Here is an 18,803-nt window from a genome sequence, read left to right as displayed (position 1 = left end):
GCTGTAACCTTACCTACCAAATCTGATTAAGAAAGGGAACCAAGTTGTCCACAGAATTAATATCCATCCATCTTCTCTGTGATGCTGTTTCAAAAAGGGTTTAGAGAGTTGAGCTGGGCTAAGTTGCCTGTGGAGAGAAATAGCAGTATCTAGCTTGCCATACAGGGCAAATGGATGGTTTATCCACCACATAAACCATCCATATAAAACTGCCTGAGAATTGGTCTCATTACCAAACTGTGCCTTGTTGGTGATCAAAATGAACACTGATTGGGGCACGGCAGACAGCTGTAGAGTAGTGAATTAGCTGCCTTGCATCTTATGCTGTGAAAATCAGTTAAAAGTCTAGAACTTGGGCTTCCCTGGTGGCGCAGTGGTTGAGGGTCCGCCTGCCGAGGCAGGGGACGCGGGTTCGTGCCCCAGTCCGGGAGGATCCCGCATGCCGCGGAGCGGCTGGGCCCGTGAGCCATGGCCGCTGGGCCTGCGCGTCCGGAGCCTGTGCTCCGCAACGGGAGAGGCCACAACGGTGAGAGGCCCGCGTACCGCAAAAGAAAAAGTCTAGAACTTAATTTTAATCGCAAAATACGACCGAGGTCTGTGTTTGTGTATGTCTGTGGGAATGTTCCTTAAACCATGCTCACTGGGGAAAGGAAATAAACACTTCATGAATCATATTTTTAAATGCACACAGGGCTTCCTGTAAGTGCTATAATTTATTTGATTTTTTTCCAACACTGAAACCTCCATAAAATTATTCCACATGCATAGGGTTATGGCACAGTCTGGTTTCCACACTGCACCCCTGAGCTCTCACCACATGTGCGAAAACAAAGGGTTATGCACGTACCATAGTCTTGTGCTTCACTGTATCTTGAATCCCATTTCTCCATTTTAATAGTTATGTGGTGTTACTGTCTTCTCACTCGACACAATAACAAGGAAGTGACAATCTCTGTGATTGAGATGGTCCAGCCTCATCATAAACATTGTGTGGCCATATCAGACACACCTAGAACAGTCTGCAGAGCAAGACTGATATTTTTTAGGTCTCCAGTAATCTCCAGTTCCTCGTGTGATGTAAGGGCCGCAAAAGATCCCCTCAGGGAGTTTTGTTTCTGCACAGGGAGCCAGGACTCAAGGGTTCGGAGCCAACATTCCCTGGGGTCAGTGACAAAGGACTGGACAGAATTATTTTTCCTCTAAATGTGAGCAGTCATGTCACCACGTCTACAAAGAATTTTCAGATCTTTCTCTAGGACCTCTTTACACTCAAATGTTTCTTCACTGGAATATCATTCTAAGATTTTCAATAACTATACTATCAGTTTTTTACAGTACTGACTCAAGTATTATATGAGTATGTTACAGTGCTCATATAATTCAGAAGGTTTTATTTTTTTAATCTTTTTTTATTTTTTGGCCCGTCTTTATTATTTTTTTAAATTTTATTTAAGTGTAGTTGATTTACAATGTTGTATTAATTTCCTCTGTACAGCAAAGTGACTCAGTTATACATATATATATATTCTTTTTTCTATTCTTTTCCATTATGGTTTCTCACAGGATATTGAATATAGTTCTCTGTGCTCTACAGTAGGACCTTGTTGTTTATCCTGTATATAATAGTTTGCCTCTGCTAATACCAAACTCCCCTTCCTTCCCTCCCTTACCCCCTCCATCTCCCTCAGGTGGTTTTATTTTTTCAATGTGTATTTCAAAAAAGCACTCAGGAAGCTCTGACCTGTCATATTCAGCTTGAGGAGCCTGTGTCGACCTCTGCAATTCAGCGAGGTGAGATAGTCTTTGCCATTCACAGTGTTGTCCCCTGACCAGCAGCCGCAGAATCACCTGGGAGCTTGTTAGAAATGCAGACTCAGAACTTCCGTGGTGGTCCATCGGGGAAGACTCCGAGCTCCCAATGCAGGGGGCCAGGGTTTGATCCCTGGCTGGGGAACTAGATCCCACAAGCATGCCACAACCAAGAGTCCACATGCCGCAACTGAGAAGTCCGCATGCCACAACTAAGAGTGTATGCAGCAATGCTGCAGCTAAGACCTGGCTCAGCCAGAATAAATAAATAAATTAATTTTAAAAAAAAAGAGGGGGGCTTCCTTGGTGGCGCAGTGGTTGAGGGTCCGCCTACCGATGCGGGGAACGCAGGTTCGTGCCCCGGTCCAGGTGGATCCCGCATGCCGTGGGGCGGCTGGGCCCGTGAGCCATGGCTGCTGAGCCTGCGCGTCTGGAGCCTGTGCTCCACAATGGGAGAGGCCACAGCAGTGAGAGGCCCGCGTACCGCAAAAAGAAAAAAAAAATGCAGACTCTCAGGCCCCACTTGGACCTACTGAATTAGATTCTGCATTTTAACAAGTTCCCGGTGGGCTCTAATGCAAGATGCAGTTTGAAAAGCACTGAAACAGTCTATACACAACATCCCAGCCAATATGGGGACAATGCCAATTAAATTTCAACCTGCATGGGCCTGTTCAACAATTATATTACATTTGAATATGACTTTCTTCTGTTCTCTTGTTGCTCAGAGGCCCCTCTGCCAACTCAGATTTGAGAACAATCACTTAAATGTTTGACAGTGTCTTTTGTGTCTTCTAGCAGGTTGCCCTTCCCTATACTTGTCATTCTTGCAGGCTGCTTAACAGTTGTCAAAGACAATGTTATAACCTGCCTGTGAAGCTTGTTTGATCTAATGTCATAATCCTGTTGACCTGCCAGGCCCTGTGATTCATTACAGTTACAGCTGCTCATATTAATGGGAATTATGGGTAGGGAAACTCTGTTTCATGAAGATCTCCTGTTTGGACTTGTTAGATTTTGTGAAACCAAGACAAGCAAGTGATTATTTCCCAAATCATACTGTATATGGACTAGAGTTTAGAAATATATAGTATACCTAAATGCTTTCTAGTTAATATTGATATTGCAAAAAGCATGCAATAAAAAAAAAGCATGCAGTAATATCTTATTGTATCATCACATTAAGAAACATAACACCTGCCTTATTTACTTTTTTGAGCAAACCAGTGCCATTTAAAGAGACTATACAGGGACTTCCCTGGTGGCGCAGTGGTTAAGAATCCACCTGCCAATACAGGGGACACCGGTTTGAGCCCTGGCCTGGGAAGATCTCACATGCTGCAGACCAACTAAGCCTGTGTGCCACAAATACTGAAGCCCGAGCACCTGGAGCCCGTGCTCTGCAACAAGAGAAGCCACCGAAGTGAGAGGCCTGCACGCCGCAACGAAGAGTAGCCCCTGCTCGCCACAACTAGAGAAAGCCCACATGCAGCAACAAAGACCCAACACAGCCAAAACTAAATAAATAAAATTTAAAAATAATAATAATAAAATAGAGTATACAAAGGAAAGCAACATAAAAAATGCAACTGTTACATGGGATATGCATATTCAATCATTCAAAATAATTAGTCATGAATAAACATTGAAATAATTATATACTCACTAGACTATAATTTTTTTTTTTTTTTTTCGGTACGTGGGCCTCTCACTGCTGTGGCCTCTCCCGTTGCGGAGCGCAGGCTCCGGACACGCAGGCTCAGCAGCCATGGCTCACAGGCCCAGCCGCTCCACGGCATGTGGGATCTTCCCGGACCGGGGCACGAACCCGTGTCCCCTGCATCGGCAGGCGGACTGTCAACCACTGCGCCACCAGGGAAGCCCTAGAGTATAATTTTATTATTATTTTATTTTATTTTTAATAAATTTACTTATTTATTTATTTTTGGCTGCGTTGGGCCTTCGTTGCTGCACTCAGTCTTTTCTCTAGTTGTGGCAAGCGGGGGCTACTCTTCGTTGTGGTGTGCGGGATCCTCATTTAGGTGGCTTCTCTTGTTGCAGAGCATGGGCTCTAGGCGTGTAGGCTTCAGTAGTTGTGGTATGTGGGCTCAGTAGTTGTGGCTCACAGGCTCTAGAGCACAGGCTCAGTAGTTGTGGCGCACGGGATTAGTTGTTCCGCGGCATGTGGGACCTTCCCTGACCAGGGCTCGAACCCATGTCCCCTGCATTGGCAGGCAGATTCTTAACCACTGCACCACCAGGGAAGTCCCTAGAGTATGATTTTTAAATGGTAAAGTCATAACTCTTGTTGAAACATAAATGTCAAAGATTTTATTCAACTGATTTACTCATAAAGGAACTAGTCAGATATAAAGAACTTAATATTTACAGACAACTTAATAAAGAAATATTACTTAGATTGCTAGGTTATACAAAATTAGTTAGTGACCTACAGGGCAACAAGCTGTTACCTTTGGGGGTCATCATTTCCACTGAATGGGAATTATTTGCATTTCTACCAAAAAAAAAAAATCTGTCAGCTAACTTGTCACTTCACAAGGTCTGAGACCTTTAATAAATAGCAAACAGTGACAGTACCATACTGTCTTGATTACTGTACCTTTGTAGTATAGTCTGAAGATAGGGATCCTGATTCCTCCAGCTCTGTTTTTCTTTCTCAAGATTGCTTTGGCTATTCGGGTTCTTTTGTGTTTCCATACAAATTGTGAAATTTTTTGTTCTAGTTATGTGAAAAATGCCACTGGTGGTTTGATAGGTATTGCATTAAATCTGTGGATAGCTTTGGGTAGTATAGTCATTTTCACAATGTTGATTCTTCCAATCCAAGAACATGTTATATCTCTCCATCTGTTTGTTTCATCTTTAATTTCTTTCATCAGTGTCTTATAGTTTTCTGCATGCAGGTCTTTTATCTTCTTAGGTAGGTTTGTCCTTAGGTATTTTATTCTTTTTGTTGCAGTGGTAAATGGTAGTGTTTCCTTAATTTCTCTTTCAGATTTTTCATCATTAGTGTATAGAAATGTAAGAGATTTCTGTGCGTTAATTTTGTATCCTGCTACTTTACCAAATTCATTGATTAGCTCTAGTAGTTTTCTGGTAGCATCTTTAGGATTCTCTATGTATAGTATCATGTCATCTGCCAACAGTGACGGGCACAAAAACAGAAATATAGATAAATGGAACAGGATAGAAAGCCCAGAGATAATCCCACGCACATATGGTCACATTATCTTTGATAAAGGAGGCAAGAATATACAATGGAGAAAAGACAGCCTCTTCAATAAGTGGTGCTGGGAAAACTGGACAGCTACATGTAAAAGAATGAAATTAGAACATTCCCTAACACCATACACAAAAATAAACTCAAAATGGATAAAGACCTAAATTTAAGACCAGACACTATAAAACTCTTAGAGGAAAACATAGGCAGAACAGTCTGTGACATAAATCACAGCAAGATCCTTTTTGACCCACCTCCTAGAGAAATGGAAATAAGAACAGAAATAAACAAATGGAACCTAATGAAACTTCAAAGCTTTTGCACAGCAAAGGAAACCATAAACAAGACCAAAAGACAGCCCTCAGAATGGGAGAAAATATTTTCAAATGAAGCAACTGACAAAGGATTAATCTCCAAAATATACAAGCAGCTCATGCAGCTCAATATCAAAAAAACAACCCAATCCAAAAATGGGCAGAAGACCTAAGTAAGCATTTCTCCAAAGAAGATATACAGATTGCCAACAAACACATGAAAGGATGCTCAACATCACTAATCATTAGAGAAATGTAAATCAGAACTACAATGAGGTATCCCCTTACACTGGTTAGAATGGCCATCATCAAAATGTCTACAAACAATAAATGCTGGAGAGGGTGTGGAGAAAAGGGAACCCTCTTGCACTGTTGGTGGGAATGTATATTGATACAGCCACTATGGAGAACAGTATGGAGGTTCCTTAAAAAACTAAACATAGAATTACCATATGACCCAGCAATCCCACTACTGGGCATATACCCTGAGAAGACCTTAATTCGGGAAGAGTCATGTACCACAATGTTCACTGCAGCATTATTTACAATAGCCAGGACATGGAAGCACCTAGTGTCCATCAACAGATGAATGGATAAAGAAGATGTGGCACATATATACAATGGAATATTATTCAGCCATGAAAAGAAACGAAATTGAGTTATTTGTAGTGAGGTGGGTGGACCTAGAGTCTGTCATACAGAGCGAAGTAAGTCAGAAAGAGAAAAACATACCGTATGCTAACACACATATGTGGAATGTTAAAAAAAAAATGGTTCTGATGAACCTAGGGGCAGGACAGGAATAAAGACGCAGACGTAGAGAATGGACTTGAGGACAAGGGGAAGGGTAAGCTGGGACGAAGTGAGAGAGCAGCATGGACATATATACACTACCAGATGTAAAATAGACAGCTCGTGGGAAGCAGCCGCATCGCACAAGGAGATCAGCTCAGTGCTTTGTGACCACCTGGAGGGGTGGGATAGGGAGGGTGGGAGGGAGAGGTAGAGGGAGGAGACATGGGGATATATGTATATGTATAGCTGATTCACTTTATTATAAAGCAGAAACTAACACTACACTGTAAAGCAACTGTATTCCAATAAAGATTTTACCAAAAAAATAGCAAGCAGTGAGGTGAACCAAGTATTATGCCTTCTATTATCCTCCGGCACTTTGCCCCCAGAAGAGGTCTTCTACCTTCTGTCCAAGTTGTATATAATTTTTCTTACGCTTATAGAAAACCATTTTCTGTTAAAGGTGTCAACATGATTTCTAATGAAGGTTTAAATAGTCTCACTTTCCAAGTGGGCAATTATTCTAACACAGCAGAAGGTGAAAGCTGGCATACCTTTTTCTACCTCCTGTCTTTACTCCTGAGCTCCAGCGGGTTTTCAAAGTCACTGTAGATTTCCATGCCTAGTGATCCTTAGCCCTGGATTTGTGCTTGGGTATCTGAGGTGGCTCAGAACAGGCATGACAGAGTGCCCACTCAGAGAGCTGTGACTGTCAGGAGATTCTGCTGCTTCCACTTACACCACGTGGCAAGGTAAATCTTCCTGCTTTTTTTTTGTTTGTTTGTTTGTTTGTTTTTGCGGTACACAGGCCTCTCACTGTTGTGCCCTCTCCCATTGCGGAGCACAGGCTCCGGACGTGCAGGCTCAGCGGCCATGGCTCACGGGCCCAGCCGCTCCGCGGCATGTGGGATTCTCCCGGACCAGGGCACGAACCCGTGTCCCCTGCATCGGCAGGCGGACTCTCAACCACTACGCCACCAGGGAAGCCCCTTCCTGCTTTTGACTGATCCCTGTGGGCGTTGGTGTGTCAATAGGAAATTAATATTTTTGAACTTAGGCATTCACTCTTTGTCGCCTATACATATGCTAATTACATAAGATGTAGTTTCTCTCTGTATGATTTATATTCATATTCATGAACAGTGTTGCCTCCCTCTTACCATTTGGCTTCTGTTGAATCTCATCTGCATTCTTCTCAGAAACTGAATGAATTGTGAGCTAGCATGGAAAAGAATCAGTATTCTGAGTGTATTAACTAGGAAACATGGACCTATAACTAAAAGTTATTTTCTAAAATAATTGTAGGGAGGGTTTGAGGGTTTGGGGTTTTTTTTGTAAGTCCGTTTTAATGTCAGGGTCTGCTTGCGTTCAGAGCATTCACTGCATCCACAAAGTGGGTCTTGGCTTTTACTCTGCTCCTGGCTTCAGCTTGCTCTCTGAAGGCAGCCAAGGGCAGAGAGGGCCCTTCACATTCTCAGCAGGGGACCTGGCAGAGGGGAAGATGCCAGAATCATCGAGTTCTCGGCATAAATAGTTCCAAGATCTGAATGCATTCTTTCCGAACAATTGAATGAATGGGTTCGTTCTCCCCTTCTTTCTGGTGAGCTAACCCTGTGTTGTTTTGGTGTGTTCAATAGCATTCTTCAGTGAAGATGTTTGGAGATAAGAATGTAAATTTTTCCCTGTAAACCGCATAAGGGAATGTGATATAGGGTCAGAGTTCACAACAGCTGGGAGTTCTCAGGGTTAGGGCCTGCTGTTGAAATATCTAGAGATGTTTCCCAAAAGGAGGAGTGTTTCTGTTGGGCTCAGAATAAAAACACTATTTTATGTGTTTATATAGCATTCACTAAAATTTGTTCTGATGTTTGGGATAACTCCATTAGGATTCTTTCCTAAACACTTTCGATTGCCTGTCTTCATTATTATTTTCGGTAAGGAGGTATAATGAAGCTCGAGCTTTTATCTGTATACTAACTTTTATAACTGAAAACGAGAATAGGTACAAAAATGAAAGCCATTTAGATCTTTCTGCGTTTTAACTTTAGAAAAGGTTAGGTTCATGTAATGATTTTTTTTCCCCAAATAATTTAAAAGGCTTCATTTAAATCTTGATGGTAACTTGAATTAAAGGTTTATTATGTTTCAGTGTGATTTGTACGGTAGCACTGGCAACGCATCTTATATGCTTTTATTTTAAATGTTACTTACATCACGGAAGAATGGTATCTTGATTATCATGTAGATTCCTGGGGGCGTTTCAGTTTTTTTTTGCATGATGTGAAAATTTGTAAGCATCCATTAATTACTTCCATGCTTGTCTATTTTGAAACATTCTGATTTTAACATCCTGATTTTTTGCCTTGATTATATTTTATTATAATAAAGGTGTTGACTAGAAAATTTAGAAAATATTTGCAAAGCATGGGGAAGATAATCATCATCTGTGATATCCAAACAGAAAAACTACTATTAATATTTTAGTCTATTTCCTTCTCCATGCATGCAAGTGTGTATCTATATAGAATTAGGATCATCCTTTATGTAGAGTTTGTATTCTGCTTGATATTATCTCACTTATGGATACTTCGAAACCACAAAAAAAAGAGGTTGCAGAAATGTTTCTTTTCAAATGGAAAATGATCCTGCTGTGTTATTAAATAAGAAAGCAATATGTATTTTTAACTCATTGTTGGTGAAAACAGCATTATACCATGCCTGATTTATGTCTTTCCAGAATCTTCCTTATTACGATGTATGCTCCATTCTTTATGCTCTTTTTGATTATTTGTGTTTTCTGATTGTTCTGTGGTGGAGCATGTGTTAGTTACTTTTTGGACTTCATCAGTATAGGTTGAAATAACTCAACAAGAATCATCCCTATCCAAAAACCTTTGTGAGTAGCTGCTTCTCTGATTATTTTCTTTCTTTCATTTTCTTGGGGGGGCGGGCGCGCTGTGTTGGGTCTTCGTTGCCGCACGCAGGCTTTCTCTAGCTGTGGTGAGCCAGGGCTGCTCTTCATTGCGGTGCGCGGGCTTCTCATCGCGGTGGCTTCTCTTGTTGCAGAGCACGGGCCCTAGAGCGTGCAGACTTCAGTAGTTGCGGCACACTGGCTCAGTAGTTGTGGCTTGTGGGCTCTAGAGTGCAGGCTCAGTAGTTGTGGTGCATGGGTTTAGTTGCTCTGCGGCATGTGCGATCTTCCCGGACCAGGGCTCGAACCCGTGTCCCCTGCATTGGCAGCTGGATTCTTAACCACTGTGCCACCAGCAAGTCCCTCTCTGATTATTTTCTTAGAATAAATTCCTAGGAGTGGAATAACTGGGTCTAAGTGCTGAATATTTTGTGTGTGTTGTAGTCTAATTATGTTCTTCTTGGAAAGGAGTTTTAAATGTGTTTTTTGCAAAGTAAAGCACATTTATTCTGTCATATTTGCCCTAACTTCTTTTCTTTATCATGCTTTTTGCATCATTATCTTTTACCCATCTTCTATAGCGTTCCCACCTCCTTATAAACCACACACACACTTCTCTCTCCACCCCTCCACCCCCCCCCAAATCCACCTTTTCTGGACAGAATTATCCCAGGGCTGGCTAGTGGTTCCATACGTCAGTACTGCGCTCTGTACACTGTCCTCTGCTCCACAGCTCACCTTGGCCATTCCAGAGAACTGTGAACTCTTCCCTGTGGCCCCATGCACTGTGCCAAACACATGTCTGTGCAGTTCCAAAGAAATCACCTCCTCATTTAGAACTTGCTAAAATGAAAACAGCAGATCCAATCCCGAGATGAAGATTTTGTGAGTTTTTCATTTCTGTGAATTTAGTAGCTTGAAAAAATTAGTGTAAAGAAGTTGTCCTTGAATTTTCAAGCACTCTGGTCCTTATTATTATTTTTTTTTTTTTGCGGTATGTGGGCCTCTCACTGTTGTGGCCTCTCCCGCTGCGGAGCACAGGCTCTGGACCCGCAGGCTCAGCGGCCATGGCTCACGGGCCCAGCCACTCCGCGACATGTGAGATCTTCCCGGACCGGGGCACGAACCCGTGTCCCCTGCATCGGCAGACGGACTCTCAACCACTGCGCCACCAGGGAAGCCCTCTGGTCCTTATTTTTTATTTTTATTATTTATTTTATTTTTGGCTGCGTTGGGTCTAAATTGCTGCGCGTGAGCGGGGGCTACTCTTCGTTGCGGTGCGCGGGCTTCTCATTGCGGTGGCTTCTCTTGTTGCGGAGCATGGGCTCTAGGCGCGCGGGCTTCAGTGGTTGTGGCTCGTGGGCTCTAGAGCGCAAGCTCAGTAGTTGTGGCGCACGGGCTTAGTTGCTCCGTGGCGTGAGGGGTCTTCCAGAACCAGGACCCAAACCCGTGTCCCCTGCATTGGCAGGCGGATTCTTAACCACTGCGCCACCAGGGAAGCCCTCATCCTTATTTTTTAGGAGCTGTTTAGAGTAAGTTTATTATTAGAAACATAGAGCCCCAAATTAGAAAGTTCATTAGAAATGGTTCAAGTATTTTGATTACAGAAATACCTAAATTGTCTTTATTACAATGCCACCTTTTATGGCTAAAAATCCAACTGTGTGGCTAGAAGGAAAAATCTGTACAGCAGCAGCCATGTTGGCCCAAATTACTTTCGCCTCAAATGCTAGGGCTGTGGACCAAAACTGTCTCATCTCCTGATGCACTGAAGAGGAACAGAATGAGTTTACGATTAATATTCCAACCAGATGCCCGGGAATTTGGTAACTGCAGTTACAAAGGAAGACAGAGGGAAGGAAGGCACATTTTCTTTGATGTATGGTAACAGTGGGTTTTAAATATTGTGGATATTCAGGAAAGAGAAAGGCATTAAATTCCCGTAATCTGTGTAACTGAGTATCTGCTACCTGTCAGGCACTGTGCTAGGAGCTTTGAGGAATGATGTCCAGTTGCAAGAGGACTTCCTCCTCGCTGATCAGACTGTCATAATCAACTCAGGAGAAAAGCCTGTGAACACCTAACTACAGCAAAGGCAATTTAAGAGAGGGGCTTTTTGGATGGATCTAGAGACTGTCATACAGAGTGAAGTAAGTCAGAAAGAGAAAAACAAATATCGTATATTAACGCATATATGTGGAACCTAGGAAAATGGTACAGGTGAACCGGTTTGCAGGGCAGAAATAGAGACACAGATGTAGAGAACAAACGTATGGACACCAAGTGGGGAAAGTGGCAGCGGGGGGTGGGGGGCGATGAATTGGGAGATTGGGATTGACATATATACACTAATATGTATAAAGCGGATAACTAATAAGAACCTGCTGTATAAAAAAATAATAAAATTAAAAGAAAAAAGGGGCTTTTTGAGTGCTGTTAAGCAAGTACCTTTACATTCAGTTCAGGCACAGGTTATTTCCAACTGTGGAGGTACAGGAAGATATTCTGGAAAGGAAGTAGCTTTTGAGCTGAGCCTTAGATGAGCTGATAAGATCTTGATAGATAGAGATGGTTAAAATGTGCCGTACATAAAAGGAACGTAAAACTATGATAAAATTGTGCAAGGCGTGTTTGGGAAAAGCAAGTAGACCTGTCTGACTGGCGTGGAATGTTCAAATGGGAAAGGAGTGAGAGAACACCCTGGAATGGTAGGTTAATCAAACCCATCTGAAGCAGGACTCAGTCCCGTCGAGAGGTTGGTATTTCTCAGAGTCGTTTCTGTTTAGACTCACTACATCAGCATTATGTTGAGGTGTTAAAATGCAGGCTCCTGGGCCACAGGGCAGATCAGAATCAGGGCAGTCCTCTGATATCTGCATCTTAATAATTGTCCTAAGTGATTCCAGTGCACACTAAAACTGGCGAACATTGGTTATTGAAACAGCAACTAGGAAGGCGGTCAGTGAATGCTGTGGACAGGAGACTGGCCGGCATGCAGGGAAATGAAGGTCTGGGTGGGGGAGTGGGCGTTCAGAGGTGACGGCAGGAGCTTGTGAATGAAGGAGGGGGGTCTGTGACTGCTGGTCAGAGGTGGTGAGAGGAAGTCATTAGGACTCTGAGCTTCGGGAGCCTGGGGGTGGGGGGGTGTCCATCAACAGAAATATGTATAAGTAATGAATTTCTCTGAGCCCTACAGGGTCACTCTGAACCTCTAGTCCTCTGCAAAACTGTGTTTAACCCCTACAGAAAGGGGGGCGTTAAACACAGTTCAACCCTAACAGAAATGCCCACATGAAAAATGTCTTGACTTTGCAAAAGGAGTCTCACATCTGCTCAGGAACCAGTCCGAGTCCCTGGCACCACGGTTGGCCTGTCGGACACCATGATGTGAAGATAACGTTGCTGGGTCCCTTGCTCTCTGCCCAGGCTGTGACCTCGAGCAACTTGGTCTTGCCCACTGCCCTCCAGGCCCAGCAGCCTTCTGGTGTTGTCCCAGCAGCCGGTCTAGGATATGCCGTTGTTTCTCTGAGTTCTGCCGTCCCTGCCCCATCGGCATCCTTCCCTGCTGCTCTGCGTGTCACCAGGGACTCTTCGGCTGCTTCACCAGGCAAAGCAGATCTGTGCCCATGACTCTAATTCAAGGGCCACAGTGGATGATACAGATGCTCTACCCTTGTCATGGTGTCATAAAGTGCCCACATGGGGCACTGTGGCCTGGAGGTATGAGGCAGAATGGGTTCCTCCCTTTGGAGAGCCTCTGCCGGAAGGGTCTCCAGGCAGCATTCTTTTTTTTTTTTTTTTTTTGCGGTACGCGGGCCTCTCACTGCTGTGGCCTCTCCCGTTGCGGAGCACAGGCTCCGGACGCGCAGGTTCAGCGGCCATGGCTCATGGGCCCAGCCGCTCCGCGGCATGTGGGATCTTCCCGGACCGGGGCACGAACCCGCGTCCCCTGCATCGGCAGGCAGACTCTCAACCACTGCGCCACCAGGGAAGCCCCAGGCAGCATTCTTTAGCTCTGTGTTTTGCAGATGGAGGCAACATGACTCTTCCATCCTCTCTGACTTCCTCAGGGCTCAGACTCGAGTTCAGTGGGGCTGCCAGGAGACACTCGGAGTGGCAGAACCTCGTCTCCCCACTGAGAAAGTAGAGGCTTGTGTGGAGTATCGAGTTCATTGTGCCTGGCCCTGCTCCTCCCCTCAAACTGTGTTTTCCTTTAAAACTCGCAGAAAGACGCCCTCAGTCCTCAGCAGGTGATGTTTCAGCAGGACAGTCGCATGCCTCCATCATCATATATGCCCAGTCCCCTGTGGAGGACACCACTAGACTCACCTCAGATCCCCACTTCATGTGGGGGAATTGAAAGGCAGATCCTGTTTGGAAGAGGAGAGACCGAATTATTTTCACTTAATTTTTTAGAGTAGGCAGTACATTTATGTGATATAAAATTCAAAAAGGGGAATCCCCTGGTGGTCCAGTGGTTAGGACTCCACGCTTCCACTGTAGGGGGCCCGGATTTGATCCCCGGTCAGGGGACTAAGATCCTGCAAGCCGCGTGGTGTGGCCAAAAAAAAAAATTCAAAAGGTACACAAGGGTATCCTGTGAAAAGCCTCCTTGCCAGCTCCACCCCCTGCCATTCAAGTGAACCTGTTTGTGTATCATGTAAAAATGTATCCATGTATTCTACCACCTTTGTAAAAATGAAAAATGGTAGCATACTGTACATACTGTTCAGTACCATGCGTTTTAAACTTCCACACCAGAGCTTCCTCATCCTTTTTACAGCTGCAGAGTATTCCGTTGTATGAATAGACCACGCTTAGATTTAACTGGCCCCTCTAGGTAGAGCTTGGCATTTTTCCAGGGTCCTGCTATTACAAACAATACTACAATGGACAGCTTGTAAATACTTCCTTACAGACACAGGCAGGTATATCTCCATGGTCAAGACCTAGAGTGAGATTGTTCGTCAGAGGTTATATGAATGTATAATTTTAAAAAATATTGCCAGGTTCCTCCCCATAAGGGTTGTGCCATTTTGCATTCATATGATTGAGAGACAAGAGTCCCTTTGCCCCCAGCTACTGTTTCATCAACAGAATACTGTGGAACTTTTGGATTTTGTTAATGCTGATAGGTGAGGGGTACATTCTCAGTGGTTTGTGGGGCAGGGGAGGGAGGGTGGGGTCACGTTGGAACCTCTGGGTTTCCAGAGCAGTGGTTCACACACAGCACGCACAACACTGTTATTTAGAGAAAACAAAAGAGGCCACCAGCTTTTTTATTTTTGTTTAAAATGTCGTATTTTATTTTATTTTTTTAAATGAATGAACAGTGAAATTGATTTTGCCTTGGGTGTATAGTTCTCTGGATTTTAACACTGGGATAGATCTGAGTAACCACCACCGCAACACAGAATGGCTCCGTCACCCCAAAAAAGTCCTCCATGTTCTCCCTTTGTAGTCACACCCTCCCCCTGCCCCTAGATCCTGGCAACCACTGATCTGTTCCCCATCCCTGTAGTTCTGTCTTTTAGAGAATGTCATATAAATAGAACCACACAGCATGTAACCCTTGGAGACTGGCTTTTTCCATTCAGCATAATTTCCTGGAGATTTCATCAAAGCTGTTACCTCCATCAGTAGTTTGTTGTTTTTTATTGCTGAGAAGTATCCATTGTATGAAAGTAGCACAGTTTATTTACCCTTGAATGACATTGGGTTTCTTTTTTCCAGTTCTGGGTGATTATGAATAGAACTGCTGTAAACATTTGTGTACTGATTTTTGTGTGCATGCAAATTTTAATTTCTCTTCAGCATAGCTTCATTTCCACTTCTTATTATGAGTAAATTTAGGTATATTTTATATGTTTAAGAAGCATGCGTATTTCTTTTCCTATAAAGTGCTCATTTCCTTTACTCATTTTTCATTTTGGTGACTTTTATCTTAGACAAGTTGGTTTGGGGGCGCTGACAGGACGTCTGAATGAAAATGTCTAGCTTTTAGTTTAAAGAGGCAGGACTAAAGTTTGAGAGAGACACCTGGAGACATAGTTGTTTTTTTTTTTTCTTTTGTATTTCGCTTTTTTATTGTTGCATAATATTCCACTCAATGACTATACAATAGCTTATTTGACCAGTTTTTTGAAATTAAAATTTTTATTGGAGCAGCTAAACATGGGCATTTCCACAGACTGTGTCTTCAGGCGCTACATGTGTTTCTCTGTTGAAAAGTTTGTGTAGATCCATGGCCTCATCTCTCCATTCTCTACCAGCGTGACACTCAAATCTATGTCTCCAATGCTGTACAGCAGAAACTAACACAACATAGAAACTACACAAACTATTCAACAGAGAAAAACACACAGAGCCTGAAGACAGAATCTGTGAAAATGTCTGTTTAGGATCTATTAGGATCTAAAGGAGGAAACCAAGAAAGAGACTTCTTAGAGGTCAGAGAAGAGCCAAGATGGTGCAGGGTAATATTAATAAAAGCTGAATATGAAAGGTCTGCTAAGTGAAGGGTGTCAGTCCACAGGGCCCAGTGTTCAGAAAGAGAAAGAACATCTCTTTCCAAGAGTTGCAAGCACAACCCCCACAATTTTGTCTGATTGGACTGGTATAGGTCACATGACCACCCCTGCACCAATCACGGTGACCAGGAGATACAGTGCACTGATTGGCCTACCTAGGTCATGTGCTCCAACTCCATAATTTTCCAGAACTTCATGGATCCCCAAGGGGAGGTATGAGGCTATTGGGTCAAAGACAGATGCTCAAGAAACAACCAGCAAATGTCTAGTAAGTGGCCTTTGAGAACGGTGTATCATCTAAGTCTAGGTTGACAGCACTTGTGTTTCAAGGTGCAGAAGTGGAGATGACAGGTGTAGAAAATTCAATTCAAGAGTTGGGCTCAAGTTTTGGTAACCAGGAAACTTAAATGAAGGATTGTTCCTTCTTTTCCCCCAAAATAAAGTAAAATCCGTGCATAATCATAGCACAGGAGAAGGTCATGGGGAGAAAGATCATGGAGACCGTGAAGCCTGAGGGATATTTGAAGAGAAGGATGATGGCGGAAGTAAGAACAGGTAAAGCCCAGGTGCCACGTGAAGGACATGCAGCAACACAAGGCTTTCCCCCACGCTTGCCCCTCTCCTATCTGTTCTCCTCACTGCAGTCAGAAACTCTTGTCATGTTGGTACCCGATGAGAGCGACATCAGTGGCTTCACGTTGCTCCCTGGATGCAGGCTTTAGGAAGCGGACTGGACTCTAGGGCCCTGTGGGAAGTGTCTCCTACCTGTGTTTACTCTTTACTCTCCAGCCCCAAGGGACCATCGAGATCCACAGGCTTATCCCTTTCCCTCTTCGACAACAGTAATCCTCTGTCTCTCCACTAAGCTGTAAGCTCTGCCTAGGTGTGGTGGTGATTGTTTGGCTCACACTGGATCCTCCAGCACTGTGTCTGGCATATAGCAGGCACTCACACATGGGCACTGGAAGGAAGAACGGATGCCCTCTAATCTGTGAAATTTGCTGTAGCCTCTGTTTATTTCTAAGGTCTGATTCTCACCCATTGTTCGCTCAAATCAGATGTCATTTTATTAGAAACTGAACAAGAGAAATAATGAATGAAGCTATTAGAAAAAAAAAAAAACCTAAGCCCTTAGAGTTCTACTTTATGTTTATATGAAAAAAAAAAAGTGGAAGGCAACACGCCAAAATATAGACGGCGTTAACTGTAGGTGATGGAAATAAGGATCTGGTTTTTTTTTTCTTATACTTTTCAGTGCTTTCCAGTTTTTCCACAATGCATGTGTTTTACTTTTTGGTGTTTCCCAGATTTTCCAATACATTGAGGAAAGTGTTTCAATTTTCCAGTGGTAAACTTTCAAAATAATCCATGTGAAACTTTGTAACAGAACCACAGCAAGCTCCTCATTCTCTGACTTAGATGTATTCATCTCTTGGTTACATTAAGAATTCACCTTATTTGTATGGAAATATGTTAATATAAATGTTTCAGACATTACCTGAAATTTCTAAAAATCTTATATGTTCTGGTACAATGTTATAAGTCCTAATTCTAGTTATCACTTTAAAATGTATATCTCAGAAATAACTAAATTTCCTTGTCAATTGCATTATTATGAACTTTCATCAAATCTTTAACCGTGGTTATTTTTAAGTCTTTTGTCACTTACAGACAGTTCTGGGAGTACTCTGATGCTTTTGCAAAAATGTTCCTATAAAAGGGTTTCATCTTCAAGGAATTCGTGCAAAAGACTCTGACAAGTACAGGTTTCTGGTAACTGACTATACTGCTGAACTGAATGAATAAGCATTTTCAGAACTCTAATGGAAAACTGATGAATTCATGAAAGATCAAGATAAAAAAAAATTAATTACATGGGACTGAGTGAACTGATGAGGATGATTATAGTTTTTGTGACTTTCTGTTTGAATAAAAAAAAAAAAATCCCACAGGGACTCAGAGGCAAAAATATACAAATCAATTTTCACTGCAAAGTAAAGGAGCTGTTACAGTGGAGGATTCCTGGACTGAATGTCAATATCATGACCTAGTATGAGTGTGTTTCGTGTTTGGTAATTGCAATCACTGTTGCTTTTGTTGTGGTCATGCATTTACAATGCTTGGTGTCAGTTGATTTGTAAAAATAAAATACAGTGTGTGTGTGGAAAAAAAAAAAGAATTCACCTAATGAATTTTGCTGCGAGAACACTAAAGGAAGAAGAAAGTGGATGACATTAAGGAGTTAAAAATATTTTAAACAGGAGTTTAAGGAAAGAAGCAAGCAGGGAGGGAGAGAGAAAGAGGAAGAAATAGGGAAGGTGGGAGGGTCGAGGAAGCAAGAAAGAAAACCAGAATCTAAAATGTAAAGAAGGATTGATTAAATCAAGCAGGGTGCACACACCCGGTGAAATCTATACACTATTTGAAGTTCTGTCTCTGAAGACAGAGTGGTAGTACCCAGACGGGCATGGCGGAGCTTTGGCACCACCACATCCACAGCGTCTTCTCAAACCACCCCAGACAAACGCGCTCCATAAGTAATGCCGGTGTGCTTGCTAGGAAGTGGCTCCCGAAGCAGCCAGCTTCCTGCTCCAGCCAGCTGCAGCCCCGACCCCTGCCTGCCAAGAAAGGATGACGCCACCTCTGTGAAGATCATGACAGCCCTTGTGATATACTATGAAATCAAAAATAATAAAGAGAATTCCTGGCGGTCCAGTGGTTAGGACTCAGCGCTTTCACTGCCATCGCCTGGGTTTGGTCCCTCGTCAGGGAACTAAGATCCTGCAAGCTGTGTGGCGCAGCCCAAAGTTTTTTGAAGTACAGAATTCAAAAAAAAAATAATAATGATAGACTGAAGGAACAGTGTGATTATAGCTATGCATTAAGAAAATAATTTATTCCAAAAGACAGAAAAACTGGAAGAAAAGACATAGCATGAATAGCGTGATTGTGGTTTGTATTTTTCCTATTTTCAAATGTCTACAACTGTAGTTTTTAAAAAATATGTATTAGGGCTTCCCTGGTAGCACAGTGGTTGAGAGTCTGCCTGCCGATGCAGGGGACGCGGGTTCGTGCCCCGGTCCGGGAAGATCCCACATGCCGCGGAGCGGCTGGGCCCGTGAGCCATGGCCGCTGAGCCTGCGCGTCCGGAGCCTGTGCTCCACAACGGGAGAGGCCACAGCAGTGAGAGGGCCGTACCGCAA

At 43.2% G+C, this 18,803-nt stretch overlaps 1 protein-coding gene across 2 annotated transcripts in view; it reads left to right on the top strand.

Annotated features, from left to right (window-relative positions):
- Positions 1-18,803, top strand: part of SGPP2 (sphingosine-1-phosphate phosphatase 2) — a 118,325-nt gene that overhangs the window by 95,918 nt on the left and 3,604 nt on the right. The window lies entirely within an intron of this gene.

Source organism: Lagenorhynchus albirostris, chromosome 6 (genome assembly GCF_949774975.1).
Source record: "Lagenorhynchus albirostris chromosome 6, mLagAlb1.1, whole genome shotgun sequence".
NCBI lineage: Eukaryota > Metazoa > Chordata > Mammalia > Artiodactyla > Delphinidae > Lagenorhynchus > Lagenorhynchus albirostris.
Note: the sequence above shows the minus strand (reverse complement) of the source record. Positions and strands in the feature narration are given on the sequence as shown.